Source organism: Meriones unguiculatus, chromosome 11 (assembly GCF_030254825.1).
Source record: "Meriones unguiculatus strain TT.TT164.6M chromosome 11, Bangor_MerUng_6.1, whole genome shotgun sequence".
NCBI lineage: Eukaryota > Metazoa > Chordata > Mammalia > Rodentia > Muridae > Meriones > Meriones unguiculatus.
Window position 1 is genome coordinate 67,615,213 of NC_083359.1, and position 15,422 is coordinate 67,630,634.

The window sequence follows — 15,422 nt, forward strand, 5'->3', positions numbered from 1 at the left end:
AGGGAGGGACATTACATGAAAAATTTAATTGCCTCACTCTTCACACGAGCCCACCCCTGCCCTCAGTTTTTAATAAGTATGTTAATATGGTCCCTGCGTTGTGCTTTTATGAAAATTTCTACGAGCTTTAACTGATAATCACTTCTCATCCGGCTACTTGCACTGAGGAACATTTACATGTTGACTTTTACTTCACATTGGGCAAGAGTTTGGTATTTATCAAACACAAACCTGCATGTGTCAGTAATCTGTAAGCACCCTGAGGGTTTTCCTGTGATTGCCCCTCACCCCCAATGAGGACAAGTTTCCCTAATAACCCCCTTTAAGGGGGTGGGTGAGAGTAAGGATCTATTGTTCAAGCCTCTCCTTCCTAAGTTATTTTGGTGGTTTTGTTTTGGGGGCTGGTGGTGTTCTTTTTAATTTCTGGGAAAGAACTATTCCAGTCATTGATGGCTGACGCGACATTCTAGGCAATGATTTCTTTTTAATTCAAAAGCCTTTAAAGCTTCCAGACATAAAAGTACTCCAGCTGCAGCATCGCCACATCCCCCTCCCCCCTCTCAGATTCCAGGGCTTTCCCCCTTGCTTCCCAGCGAGTAGGAGAGGGGTTGGGGCTGACACAGTGATCCGCACCTCTTGGCGTCCCTTTCCCAGCGCTAGTTTCTACCTGGTGTCTTTGCCAGTTCGGTCCGTCCTCTCCGACAAGCCAGGGCCATTAGCGTCCGTGACTTCATTTGAAGAAACAAGGCTTTGGTGTAATTCGCCAATTCAAATATCCTCTCTAGAGGACTACTGCTGTTGCGCAAGGGTGGAGGGAGAGAGAAAGAGAGAAAGGAGAAAACTTTCAGTGCAGTCAGACCTTTTTTCTGCTTAATCAGTGTGGCACAGTGAGGCTCAGACATTCGCTGTCTAGGTAAGTGCGTTTTGCTGTGTTAGAACCCTGGACTCAGCCTTCTATGGGGAACATTGACAGGAGAGAAGGGCTCTTGCAGCCAAGAATGCTTTAACCAGAGGGCTAGCAACAGGCTACTGTGTCTGGAGATTTAGCGGCGGCTCTTAGCTACACCTAAGCCTCCTGGGTTCTGGGAACGTGGAGGGCAAAGCGCCTGGTTGCCTGGCTGGACCAGGGCTCAATGCTGGTGCAGGAGAGGGAGGGTGGGGATGGAGTCCCTGACCCGCTGGCGCAAGCTACGCTCTCAGCCCTAAGGCGCGGTGGACATTTGCAGCCCTGGAGAGTGGGCTCAAAGGGTTTTTCAACCTTCCACAACGCCGGGTGTCTAGTTTTCGTGGGCTTCTAAACCTCTTCTGCGGGAACGAGAGACTTGCTTTTTCTGTAATCTCTTAACACCTTTCTGCCTTGCAATTTCTTTATTATTTTCATGAGCTAAAGCTAAACACAGCGTGCGAAGCTTCCCCAGGATGCCTGTTTTTAAAAACCCTGATCGCTGTCGTTATCTGCCTGTTTAGTAGGGCTTAGGATAGCTGAAGGACTTTTTTAGATCAGTGTTTAAGTATTCCTAATCATCACTCCTTCCTCTCCTTCCTTCAGTAACTCACAGAATCCGGAGGGCGGCAGGGTGAAGTGAGTTGGGTTTCAACTTGGAGACAGGGTTTGGAATGCAATGTTATCCGCAGTCCGAGGCTTAGGAGCTACACGCTTATGTTAAAGCCACTGTAAAGTTCTCGCTTTTATTTTGCTCATCCCTTTTCCTGGAGGTGGGGGTGGGAGGAAAGAAGACCCATTTCTGGGCTCTCTGCTCCAGAGGTGACCACCAGGGAAGGGGCGGCACCGCTGGGATACTGTTTCTGCAGCGGCTGTAGCCAAACAGTGGAAGAGAGTCCAAGTCTTCGATGGCTGTTTTCCTAGTCCCTAAGAGTTGAAGCAGGAAGCCGTGTACTTTCCTTCAGGTCCAGAACGTCATCAGTCTTTCAGATCAGGGACCTCTTCGTAAGGGGAGCCTGGTTTGGAGACTTAGGGTAGGCTGTGCTTGAAAGGGTAAAATGGACTTCCCCTGCTGTGTGAGCTGCCAAACAGCTGTTTGAAAAGAGGAGGAGGTGGCCAGGGTTACAAATTAACCCTAGCGTCCCTTGCAAAGGATAGTCAGTCAAATGTGTGTAAGCAAAGAAGCTAGCCCCAAGCTGTAAAGCTGTCACAGTAGCGTGGAGACAGATGATTCAGACTCTGAGGACTTTCTCTTTTGATCTGTTTGTCATCATGCAGTTGATCAGGTAAGGATTGAATATCTATACGATATCAGCAACCGTATAGTCTGTGTTTGACCTACCTTGTGATAATATTTCCATTTCAAGCTACAGAAAAGATGCATTTTTCATACGGTCCTAAGATCCATAACTTCTTATATTCACACTAATGGGTACCTTTTATAGCATTTAAAGACTCAATGTGCATTCATTTAAATGATTAATGTGATTTTATTTAAATGCTGAACAGTGGTAGAGAAATCATGAAAAGGACCTAGGCAAGAGTCAGTGATTAGGAAGGTAGAGAGTTAGAGGAAGGGGTTGAGGGGAGGTAGCCCTAATGAAATATGGAAGTGACAGTTGCAGAAAAGCCTTATATGAGTCTTTTGTTGGGGTCAGAAACCTTCCTATATAGAGGCCAACTGGAGAACTTCTAAGGGCTTCTTGAACTAGAAAAGTAATTTTGATTCCTTGGGGGAATGTTTTTTAATGGGCATTCCTGTTCTGTTTTCTCAATCTTGAAAATAAAAATGCATGAGCTTGGCACTGGATTGGTGTGTAAAATTGCAGGAGAAAGAGGAGATTGCCCCAAGACAGGGTTTTACAAGAACCCAGTACCAACATCTTTAAGTCTCAGAAAAAAACAAACAAACAAACAACAACAAAAAAAAACAGTTGAAAAACTGGAAGAGAGAGAGAAAGAAAGAGAGAATTATGGGAACCCCCCCCAAAAAAAACCCCTCTTTTTTAATTCAAAGTTTGGTAGATATGTAGACTGAGCAATTAGTAGATTTTTTTTCCACTATCAGATGTAACTTGAAGTTGCAATATATCTCCATGGTCTAAAGTTTTGTTATTACTGTCTTCATTTTGTTATGCTCTGTTCATAGTTGAAGGAGCTGAAAATTTGCAGATAGTGAAGCAAAATACCAAACGAATTAATAAAGCAGCATCATAAAACCATGCCAGTTGCTAATAGCATATTTGTCAAAGAAATTATCTTTACAATATCTGTGGAAATAATTTGAGTGCTTACATATATTGATGTGGACGTCTGAATCAATATTTTTTTCTGCTTGTAAGGCTCACTGATAAAATACTGAATAAATAAGAATAATTGTAACTTTGGGTTGGAAAATTGCAAAGTTATAGTACTTTTATTAGTTTGAAGCAAATTGTAGTTTTACCCTACAAGAGAATGTCATTAGTATAGTTCAATTTGTCAATTCTTTTGCATTTTAGTCTGTGGACTTTTATTGTAATAAACATGTTCATTGTGTCTTTGTGTGGATGTGTGCATCTGTGTCCACTTTTGGATTGATAGAGGATATAATTATGTCAAATATTGTTTAAATTATATCTTTGAAGTGAAATATACAGGGTATCATATAGGATCAATTTCATCTACTTTAAATCAGATCATATATTATTTCATCCTCTCATGGGCTATTTTGTTTTAAGAAACCCAACATTATTGTAAATGTCTGCTTTATAAATTATAGTACCTGTTGATTGTTTTCAACAAAATTTTTGGTGTGTTATAGCTAAGTAAATCAAATCTAAGTTGAAAGTAGTCTTTATATTAAAGTGGAGGTGTTTAGACATTTTATATAAACATGCACATACCATCCCTACCATTAACTGTGCTACTAGACTGGTGTTTTATTCAATGCAAAACAATTGCTTTCCCTAATAGTTCTTCATAGGTATCTCTGTGGAAGAGGAACCTGAAACATAGCCATAGACTTTATAACTTTGATGTCTCCCTGTTGGTCCTTTATTTCTTGCTGTTATTTTACTATATTCATATTGTCTTTAAAATGAAAGATACTGGTTAGAGCAAGATTCACAAATGTTTATTGATAAAGAATATTTACTTTAATATCTAAGTATTTTCAGCATATAAAAACTATGATAACTGTGTGATGTGGCAAAGTTTGCATAATTTTTAAAAAAAAAACCTTATGTGGTATTTTTAATTATGTTCATGACTTAGAATCAATGACGAAGGCTTCTAACACACTTTCCAATGCACTGCTTTCCCTCTTAAGAGGAAGTTCATAGAAAAGGTCGATTGTTGGTAGATCCAGGACTTTCTCCCTCATTTCTGCTTTAGTTCTACCTCATTTCTATTGCCCTACAGAGACATTTTCCACCCAGTTTTAGTTTATTCTTTTCATAGATATTCTTCTCACATGGATAACAAAGAGGAGTGTACTCTTTCTAAAGCATGCTAACATTGGTGAAAAACATGTTGCAAAAAAAAAACATAATTCATCCATTCAAAAGATTACATTATGTTTGAATTTCTTATTCTTAAAACAGTGTTATAAAAAACTTCTCAAGAACAAATGTTGACCCAACTATTTTAATTTGAGTATGCAGTATTCTTAGTCTATGCTGTAACGGTACCACCTGAGTTTTACTATTATGTGATTTTTAAAAAGTGAAAGAGCACACTTGTTGAAACACACTAGGTGTTATTTTATTGACAGGGTATTTATCTTGGATTTTCTATTTTTAGGAAAGGATAAACACTTAGAAAATGAGACTTTTAATTTACTAACTTTATACTGACAATGAAAGAAGGTGCTTATTATTAGTGGATTTATATTTATCAATATGATAGTCTCTAGCCTCAATTGAAATAAAATGTATTATCACATAATATTAAAGTACAGAAATATAAAAATTGTAATTTATACTGTTATTTTTTACAAATTTATATTCAGTTTACTAAAATGAAGAAAGGTGACTTCTGAACTGATATACTTAACTCAACAACTACTTGGAGAATTTTTTTTTAGAAACTTAAAATTATGTTTCTGAAGAATATTTCAATGTACCACTAAGTATAGCATATCATTTACAATTTATAAATTGCCACTGAGGGCAAAAGACAAAAGTACTACTTTCTGTTAGAATATCAGTTTTTAATGGACAGTTTCAATGGTTAAATAATAGAAGAGTGTAATAATGTTTACTCTGTTCTATAAAAACAAATTGAGTCTTGAAGTTGAAATTTAATATGAATAATAATGGGCTTTCCATTCAATCAATACCTGGAAGGTATAGCTGGAACGTTTAGCAACCAGTTCATTGCTTTCTTGGTGGTATCAAATGACAATATAGCCCTTCACAAATTGTTTTCAAGTATACATGACAATAGCATTTTAAAACTCTCATGACTATCCTTTGCAAGAATATCTGATGAGCCATATAAAACACTTCTATATAATTTCTAACAACTATTCATATGCAATTTCAAAGGTTTGATAGATAACTATTTTATAAGTTAGAAATTTACTCCTTTATATAAAGTTTGAAATAAATAATGCAAAGAGTTTTGAAGTGCTTCCTAATTAATATTCCAAGCAAAAAGTTTTCATTCTCTGTCACATTAAGTAAGCCCAATTGTGAACCAATAAGAAATATTTTCCCCAAAGATTAAGTTACATAATTAATATTTTCGATGGACTGACTGTTTCATTACATATTTAGGGATAAAATCACTGTGTTGTTTATAGGTTTAATTTTAATTAAGAAATGTAGAAAATGATATGTAATCTACTTGAGAAAACAGTGATTCTCAATCTGTTATTCTTAGCCTTAACTTATTATTTTTAAAAATTTATTATGTGTGTAGTTTAAAATATACTTATCCATAGTCTGACCTATTTTACATATCATTTTAAGTATGTATTTTAATGTATAAACCTTAATTTACCCAGATGCCTTTAAGAGCACCCAAAGCATAACAAATTTTCCTTAATAGCTAATAAAGGAACTATCATACTATAGTTCCAGCAAATTAAATCTATAAAATACACGTTTATTGATTGAATTAATAAATATATGAACATTACATTCAAATGCATTATAGCACTCTGCTCTATAAGAATTATTTTCTCATAATGGTGTGTTTCATTTAAATTCCATTATAGATTTATAGTGAAGGAATACTTACAGATAGACCTTGTATTCCTGAATTCTGTATCAGCCAACCTCATCAGAATTGAGCTAATTTTTATTAACTTTTCTGGACTCTTGCATCTTGATAATTTTTAAATTTATCTTTAGAATATTACACCATTAAACTGCACTCTAGCCTTGGAAAGAACAGAACTGAGTAAGCATGCATTTTAGATTGCTGAGTATAAAATAGTGGCCATTATGTAGCATATAATTATTTCTAGATACACATTTACTCCCTTTTACGCTCAAACAAACTTTTTATTTCAAACATTTTTAATGAGATTCACAAACGTAATCCAGTTTGGGTGAAATGTTATATTACAGAATATAATTGAACATGGTGGGTTTATTCCGTTATATTTAAGAATCACATGCATTTTCACTTGTAATTTTTTTTTTTTTTGCTTAAATTCCTCAATTTCAGAAAGCTGAAGCTAGAGGATTGCTGTGATTTCTAAAACAGCTAGCCTAGGTTACACAGATTTATTCTCAGCTATGAAGTGAGATCTTGTTTTAGAAATGAAACAAAATAAAACAAAGTAAATCAAGCTTATTCTCAATGTTTATTATTGTATAATATGTAATGTATGAAAACTTTGAAAGCAGGAGTCGTTATGGCTCTTATGAGATATGCTAATTAACAGAGCCTTTTATCACAGTTAATGTAAATATAGAACAAAACTAATGATATTAGGAAAATTTGGGGATGGGTGATATCACTCAAGTGTCTTTCATGTCTTCAATGAATAACAATTCTTATGGCTTAAAAAATCAGCTCTGCCTTGCCAGGCCACAGAGGAAGACAAGACTGGTTAGTCCTGATGAGACCTGTTAGACTATGGTCAAATAGAAGGGGAGGAGGTCCTCCCCTAGCAGTGGGCTAAGGTTTGTGCATAAGGGGAGAAGAGGGAGGGAGGGAGGGAGACTGGGAGGAGACCAGGGAGGGGACCACAGCAGGGATACAAATTGAATAAATTGTAATAAATGATAATAATTTTAAAATGTTTTTAAAAAGTAAAATAAAAAAGAGCTCTGAAAAAAACTCTGCAAATGTATATGGAAAAAAAAACACTTTTTTTTAAATAGAAAAGTTTTCTTAGACAGATTCAACAATCACTTCAGTTTTATAAGAAAAGCCATGAAAGGATCAATAAGTAATGCAGACAATGTGTGCAAAATGTTTTTCTTAAGGTCATTAATGTGTGGTTTTCTCAACATATGAGTGAACACCAAAAAGCATCTTAATAAATGGACAAATTTGAGTTTACTCATTTCATTAAAATTGAATGGCTCTAGCTTAGAGAAATAGAACTTATTCTCTGTTCCACCGGTTGTTGGTATACAAAGGCATAATTACATGAATGTTGTAAGTAATATTTCTAATTATATTATAGAATAGCAAAATATAAAATAGTAAAAAAGTTTTGCAAAAATTATGTCATGTTTCATAAAAAATAACATCAGTTAATTGTGGCAATAATAACAAAGAGCAGATTGATGTTGGTTACTGCTGGTATTGCTCAAAATCAGGTTTTGAAATAATGTGTTAACTTTAAAAAAAAAAAAAAACATAAATGCCGAATCTGAAGAGATGGCTCAGTATTTAAGAGGATTTCCTATGCTTGCAGAGAAACTTGGATTGTAGCACATACACAGTGACTCCCAAGTGTCTGTAACTACAGTTTCAGGGGATCTGATGTCTTATTCTGGCCTCTGTTGATATAAGAGAAAACATTAATATAAATAAAATAAACAATAAAGACTGATTAAACTAATCTCTGAATAAAAATATTTCAATAGAATCTGTTTTGCTAACATAGAGGACATTCATTTCAAGGGTTCTGCCCACCATTCCAAGGCAGTCAAAGACTAAAAACTATGTTACTTGTTACAAATTGTGAACGAGATATTCCAAGACTTAAGAATGGAGATTTAGAATTCATAGTAAAGAAAAACAAATTCCTACTGTATTTTTTGAAGGACACTCTAGGTAAATCTCATGATATTAAACAACCCTTTGTTTTTCAAGTAATTTTATATTCATCTGTGAGTCAATATATTGCTGGCCCTATGCAGTTATAGATCTTTCTCCTCCCCTTTCCATGATAGAGATCAATTTCCACAATTTTAATACAAAAAATAGATTACTGACATCTTAAAAGTAAACAATCATTATTGAATAATATAGCTACACATAGTACTATGTTTGAATGGTAAACTACATATGGGAAACAAATTTGATCATTTTTTTTAATGGCAGTAAACTCTAGTACGGTTTTTCTTGTTACATCCTTTTTATCCAGCCACAAACTACATAAAATTCAACATGTTTTTGTTCAGTTAGTTTGAAAGATATAAAAGTTTCTAGTGTGTTGAGCATGGGCTGGAGTGAGAGCAGAAAACTACTTACTGCCTTTATCACCTTTAAACCCATCTGGGCAACTGCTCACTGACAAATCAATTCTCATCTTTGTAAGAGACCATTGCTCCTAAGAACTGTTGTGATCATGTGTTAAAATATTAATCTTCAATGATCCCTAGCACACAAGGCAAAACAATGTTTAATTGACGCATGTACCTTCGACATGGTTATTTCATCACAAAAATGGCCAAAATTGGCTGTGCTTTGCTGCCTTTTAGAGATGTCTGAGATAAAGAGGACTATCTTTTTGAGTATCTATTGGTATAACCTGCTCATTAATATGTAGCTATTACTAAATTAGGCCTCAGGTAAGTGTCGTAATAGCTATCCAGTTACTATTGTTGTGAAATAATTCTAGTCATGTTCTATCGAGTTGGTTTCCAAATCACCACCCTTAAGTAACAACACACCAGGCATATCTAACTGTTATTCTTTAATAATCAGACATAAGTTTTGCACATTTTACTCTTTTGTTTTCTGAATTTTCTTCAAAAATTAATTATTATTGAAGACAGCTATTTTATATGTAGTTTTTATCTTATGAAAATTTCAATTGATTTTTCTATTCAGATTAAATGTATCATCACTTTAAGGTAGCAATCGTTAAATTATTTTAGGCCTTAAATTAATAGTTTTTGAGAGTTGTTCTTAAAAACATGAAAATTTTCAAAATTTCTATTTTAAGGAATAGTGATGTAAGCAGATGCCTCCTGGTCAGAAGAACAAAGCACATTCAGCTGAATATATCACTAACATCAGGTGTTATGAGACGGCCTCATTAGCTAGCATGTCTGTCAGCCAGGTCAGATATGCAAATGTTAGTGAAAAGACATTATTCAGTTAGAGATATGTGTAGTTCTGGCATGATTTGTCGGGTGGCTGCTAGGAAGGTGCTGGAGAATAGGAGATACATTTTAAAATATGTAATCTTGTATTGGTTTGCTCACTGATGATAACCTCTGGTTAGTTTTTATTTCTGATTCTTAAAAATAACTACGTATTGAAAAGCTGACAACTGTGTACATGAAGCCTTAGGAGTGCAACAATGAAAACATAGCTGATATAAGCAATGATAAGGCAGATGCCTACAACTCTGTTAGTTGAAATTTTCTCAGCACTCATTAATCCAGTAAGTGGAAGGTGATGCTTGTCCACTCATTTAATTGTCATTCATGTCAAATTTTCTTATTGGAAATATATCTGCCTTTAAAGACAGACATATTCAATATTTTAAAAACTTGGATCTTTCTTGAAAGTTCAATAAATTTAATATTTCTCGTATGTGTGGTCAGATAACACATTGCTATTTAAGATTTTTAACGAAACAACTTTTAATTATATAGTGAACTTTCTTTGCAGATTTGATAAACTTTGAGGTTTTCTTTCTTGCTTCACATCAATAAAAATAAAAATATTGTCTGTCTGGTGACCCAATTCTAAAGTTGTTTAAAAGAAGTTACTTGTTATTAGACTAATACAAGTCTTTAGCTGAAAGAAGCGCAATTTCTTCTACTGAACAAATTTGCAGTGATCACTTTGCAAATTATTGCATAACAATATTATTTTAAAGCATTTCAAAATGTTTACTGAAAAAACCCCAATGATTCTATTCATGAATGCAAGGGCAAAATGATAATTATCTTTGAGTTTCATTAATTTAGAAACAACATATTGCCAAAAAATGTGAATTTACTCACACTTCTCACATTTCCTTCAAAATAATATTTATGTGCCAAATTATTATACTGATAAGAAATACTTTATTTTGATAAAGCATAAAGATAAAAGACTCTGCCAAAAAAAGATGAATGGTAAAGCCATATTGAATATTAATGTCTGCAATTGTTATTTCAACTCTTCCTACATTTATACTATTTTAACCTTTATCTTAAACTGTCTTCTGTTTTACTCTTCTAATGATAGAATATTATTAATTGTAAAGCATTACCAGTTGTTTCCAAAGTTCCTCATGACACTTGCTAAAAAAATGATAAGATATATTAAAGAACTATTTTAATGGGATTTTATAAGAAAGTAATGTTTGACTCAGTTTTCTTTCTTTCTTTCTTTCTTTCTTTCTTTCTTTCTTTCTTTCTTTCTTTCTTTTCTTCTATTATAATTTATTTACTTTGTATTCCTGCTGTAGCCCCTCCCTCATTTTCTCCAAGTTCCAACCACTCTCCCTCATCTCCCTCTATGCCCTTTCTCAGTTCTTAATAGTAAAACAAAAAAGCAAGAGATAAAGAACTGTAGTAGATGAGCCAATGCATGACCAATGAACAAAGGGAAGAGTAGGTGAAAGGAGACACTGGCTTAAAACACCTTTCAAAGTTCTTCCAAAGTGATAACATACCACAGGAAAGTTGATGGTGAGGTACTCCCCTGTGAAAGGTATGGATTGGACAAAAACATATTAAGCACACAGTGCTGACTAAAATGGATGCATCAGATCCCAATTAAAGACATTTTAAAAATACAATACAGAGAATCCAGACCAGAGTCAGATATAGAAGAATATCATTGTCACAGAATTTCTCACATATTCTTTATGTAAACAAATACTTTATTTTATGTGTATTTTATTGTTTTTCCTGCATGTTTATGTATGTGAACTTCATGTATTTCTGAAGCTCATGGAAGATGGAAGAGGGTCTCAGATACAGATGAAACTGGAACTATGGATGGCTTAGGGTCACAATGTGGGCCTTGGGAACAAATCCCAGTTTCTCTGTAAGAGTAATAAATACTCAGATCCCTCAATATTCATTTAAAACTTGCTTTTAATGCAGTTAAATACAAATCAGTTATAAACATCTATTTTGGATCAGCCTTCATTTGACTTTTGTCTTGTTTTCCTTATGATTTCTAACTTGAATTTTACAGTATTTGTTATGTGTTCTCCCATTCTGAAACTTCCATCTTATATAGCTATTTGGTAACCCAAGTGGTTCTCACACTTTATTCTAGAAAGAATCATTTTCCCATGTGCTGGACAATGTTAAGGAATGAAACTCACCTTCTCTTCTTCATTTTTCCTAATCTGTGCTACCATTAAGCAGCAGCATTTAATGTCCTCTTTATTGGTAAGACAAGATTGTATTGACAGGATCAAGCAGGAGATTAGTTCTCTCTGCAGTGTGTACTTCCCAGAGGAATGCTCACCCTCATTAAGATGGAAAACACTTAGAGCTCTAATTCAGAGGCTCTGTGCTGCCTTCTGAGTTAAAATAAATAAGGAGAAATGGCCCTCTGGATCCGCGTTTAACACAGGTAAATATATAGAAGGACATCCTTATATAGACAGCTTTAACCCACACAATGTGAGTGATGCAAGGGAGTTCAATATTCTAAAGTGGATGGCTGAGCTAAGAAAATGTAAAAAAAAAAAAAGTACAATAATCTACTACTTGTAGATGAGCTTAGTCGGAATCTCTATCTAGAACTAGAAGACACAGTTATCTAGCCTAGAAAGTTAGAGAAAAAGAGTTAAATTTAACACATGTTCTAATACTTTACTAGGTACAAAATAGGATGCACAGTATTAGCGACCACAGGATGATGGCCTGAGCTAACACTGAGAGGAAGACTCTGTGCTATGAACAGATAAACAAAACTGTGAAGAGGCTGTCGCCAGAACATTGAAAAAGTTTAGAAAGCCTTAAGACTCAATCTAAAACATTCTTTTTTCTTATCTATTTATTTATTTATTTATTTATTTATTTATTCATTCATTCATTTTACATTTTAATCATATCTCCTCTCCTTCAGTTCCCATTCTTAATTTTAATACTTGTAGCTTATGATAAATAAGGAAATTTGCTAAAGACAGTTTCTTATTCCACAGTATTTTTAATGTCAATGTGTTTATCTAACTGAGTTTTATTCAGTCTACAAATAAGTAGTCTAACTACTTTGATGACTGTTGTGAGATCTTTCTCTTTGTGATTTATAGCTGTTTAAGTTTAAGGATTTAGCAATGTGTTACATATATTTTAAAAAAATTATCAATGAAAAATAAATTTAAAATATTGTAGTTTTCATTTATGTCAGCAATACTAGAACAGCTAGTGTCAGAATTTTCCACTTCTACGCATTACAGTTTGTTACTTGAACAAAAGCACAGACATCAAGCAATCATTCTACACTTCTAGTAAAGTGAAGGGAAGAAGGAAGTACTATCTGTGTGTAAAATGGCATACATGAGTAAAGCTTGTAATATGTTCATAAATTTATTCTGTTAATAAAATGTTAAATCCTAGTTTATTTCACACTTCATCATCTTTCAAATATCCAATGTATAGTTTAAGTATAAAAAATTTAAGACACTTCTAAAATTTTTTCCTTGTTATTGTCATTTATTACAATTCATCACTTTGTGTCCCCTCCCTCATCTCTTCCTGGTCCCATCTCCAATCTCTTCCCCTCCCCATGTCCCTCCCCTAAACCACTGATACGAAAGGTCTTCCTCCTCTACTATTTGATCCTCTTTCTCAGTGGCCTAGTACAGCCACAGGAGCAGGAGGAGGTGATCAAAAAGCAGGCAACCAAGTTCATGCCAGTGACTGCCCCTGCTCCCCTGACTAGTGAACCCACATGGAAACTGAGCTGTCCATTGGCTACAGCTGAGCAGGGGGTCTAAGTCCTCTCCATACATAGTCCTTGATTGATTTTTAAGACATTTTAAATCTAAAATTGTAGACCATCATTCGTATTTCACTAAAATAATAAAGTAAATAAAATAATAAAATCGCAAGAGATGAGGTCTTTGAAACCAAAAGCCAACAGGCACGAACATGTAGAAACACCAACATGCCCATGCAGTGGAAACGTGCCTCTTTATGCTCATGTAGGAAAAGTGTGTGTTTTCAAACTTAACATTTATCAGTATTTGTTCTGATGTTTTATTTACTACAAACATCAATTTTTATAAATACAGTGAAATTTACTAACATATATCACATTGTATATTTTCTGGAAAGAAAAATAATAGCCCCTCTTTTTTTATCAATAGAAACTATAAATAAATCGGCATAGTAGAAACAGCTCACGTTCTTCAATCACACTAACATGACTGAATTTGATACCCCTCTTCACTGACTGGCTCAGAATCTTTAATTACGTTTATAGTTGTGTCAAGGAGCTTTAATACCAGGAGAGTTTTGCTTGTGGCTGGAGTGATGACTCTGCAGTTAAGAGCATTTGCCAGTATAATCATTTGTAGAGAAGTATTCCTATTTGTAACAGTGGCCTACATCCAGCTAAAAATTATCATATTTTGTACATTGTACATAAACCATAATATTCATGGTATTACATATGGCATATACTCACTTATAAGTGGATATTAGCCATATAATATAGGATAAACATGCTAAAATCCATAGTTCTAAAGAAGCTAAACCACAAGGAGGACCACAGGGAGGAGGCTGAAACCTACATCTGACAGAGGGCTAATGTTCACCATAGATTTTTTTAAAAGATCATTGGTATTTTGCAAATAAATTTAGAACATGAAACAATAGACAGAATATTATTGTATAAAAATTAGTAACAGTATGTATGTAATGAATAGTTTTTACAATTTTATTATCATCATTATTATTATTGTTATTTACAATTTGTTTTCTCTATATCCCAGTTGTAGTCCCCTCCCTCATCTATTCCGTGTCCCTCCTTCATTTCATCTTCTTCCCTATCCATCTTCCCTAGTCCTCTGATAGGAGTTCTCCTCCCCTACTGTCTGACCCTAGCCTATTAGGTTCCATCAGAACAGCCTGGATCCTCTTTCTCTGTGGGCAAGCTAGGTTGCCCCACCAGGGAGAAGTGATCAAGGAGCAGGTAACCAAGTTCATGTCAGAGACTGACTCTTCTCCCCTTATGGAGACTGAGCTGTCTGTGGGCCACATCTGGACAGGGGTGCAGGTCCTCTATGTGCATGGTCTTTGGTTGATGCACCAGTCTCTGCACTCTCCCCTGGGCCTTGTGTTTTTTGTTTGTTTGTTTGTTTGATGTTGTTGTTCTTTTGTTTTTGTTTGTTTGTTTGTTTGTTTGTTTGTTTGTTTTCCTGTGGCTTTGTTGGTCTCCTTGTCTACCTCCTGCCACATCCTGATCCTTTTATATCCCCATTCTTCCATTAGTTTCCCTGCACTCTGTCCAAAGTTTGGCTGTGTCTTGGTATTTGTTTTTTTCCTCAAATGAGAATGATTTCTTTATTTACTTATTTTTGTAACAGAAAGAATATCTCAACGATGCTAATTTTAAAAGTACTTATCACACTATAACGTCTTGGTTTTTTAATTTGAATTTCGGGATACAAAGTGAATAAAGTGAAATTAATAAAAGCTTAAAAAAGAAGGGGAAAATGACATAATACCCACAAAATTAACACAATGTGTAAATATATTAATTTTATCCAAAAGATTTGGAAGTTATAAAACGATTGATCTGACAATGATGCCTTTAAACAAGGAGAGTCCATGAATTTCTTCACACATGTTCCCACATATATATTATATAAGACATGATAATAAATTGTTTTAAAAGTATTTTCATATGATAATTGTCTATGTTAGTTACAAAAAGGAGCTTTTCTTATTCACCATAATGGAGCTACTTCATGTTATTTGGAATGTATATTTTCTAGACTCTGTTTTAGTAAGTTTGTAGTGCAAATTGTGACATTAGTGATCTAGGCCATGTGGCTTTGTTGTCACTATTAGATATTTTTAGTTACAAGTTATTGGAATATACCTCTTATCAAAGTACCTTAGGATTAAATTAATTAAAATGCAGCTAGAACAATAAATTAAGGGTATTAAATTTC

The 15,422-nt window shown here is 34.4% G+C and overlaps 1 protein-coding gene and 1 long non-coding RNA gene across 6 annotated transcripts in view; one reads left to right on the plus strand and one right to left on the minus strand.

Moving 5' to 3' along the window:
* LOC132646368 (uncharacterized) overlaps positions 1 to 780 on the minus strand; it is a 41,732-nt gene extending 40,952 nt beyond the window's left edge. The window contains exon 1 of one of the 2 annotated variants that reach the window (XR_009584580.1): positions 668 to 780. This is a non-coding gene — a long non-coding RNA (uncharacterized LOC132646368). Of the gene's footprint in view, positions 1 to 633 lie in introns of both variants that reach the window. The other variant, XR_009584582.1, reaches the window with a different exon arrangement.
* Positions 1 to 15,422, plus strand: part of Brinp3 (BMP/retinoic acid inducible neural specific 3) — a 493,646-nt gene that overhangs the window by 1,217 nt on the left and 477,007 nt on the right. Inside the window, exon 1 of one of the 4 annotated variants that reach the window (XM_060364419.1) lies at positions 774 to 913. The exons of 2 other annotated variants lie outside the window; for them this stretch is intronic. The gene's annotated coding sequence lies outside the window, so the exon portion shown is untranslated. Of the gene's footprint in view, positions 1 to 773; positions 914 to 1,511; positions 2,230 to 15,422 lie in introns of those variants that run through there. One more of the 4 variants, XM_060364420.1, reaches the window with a different exon arrangement.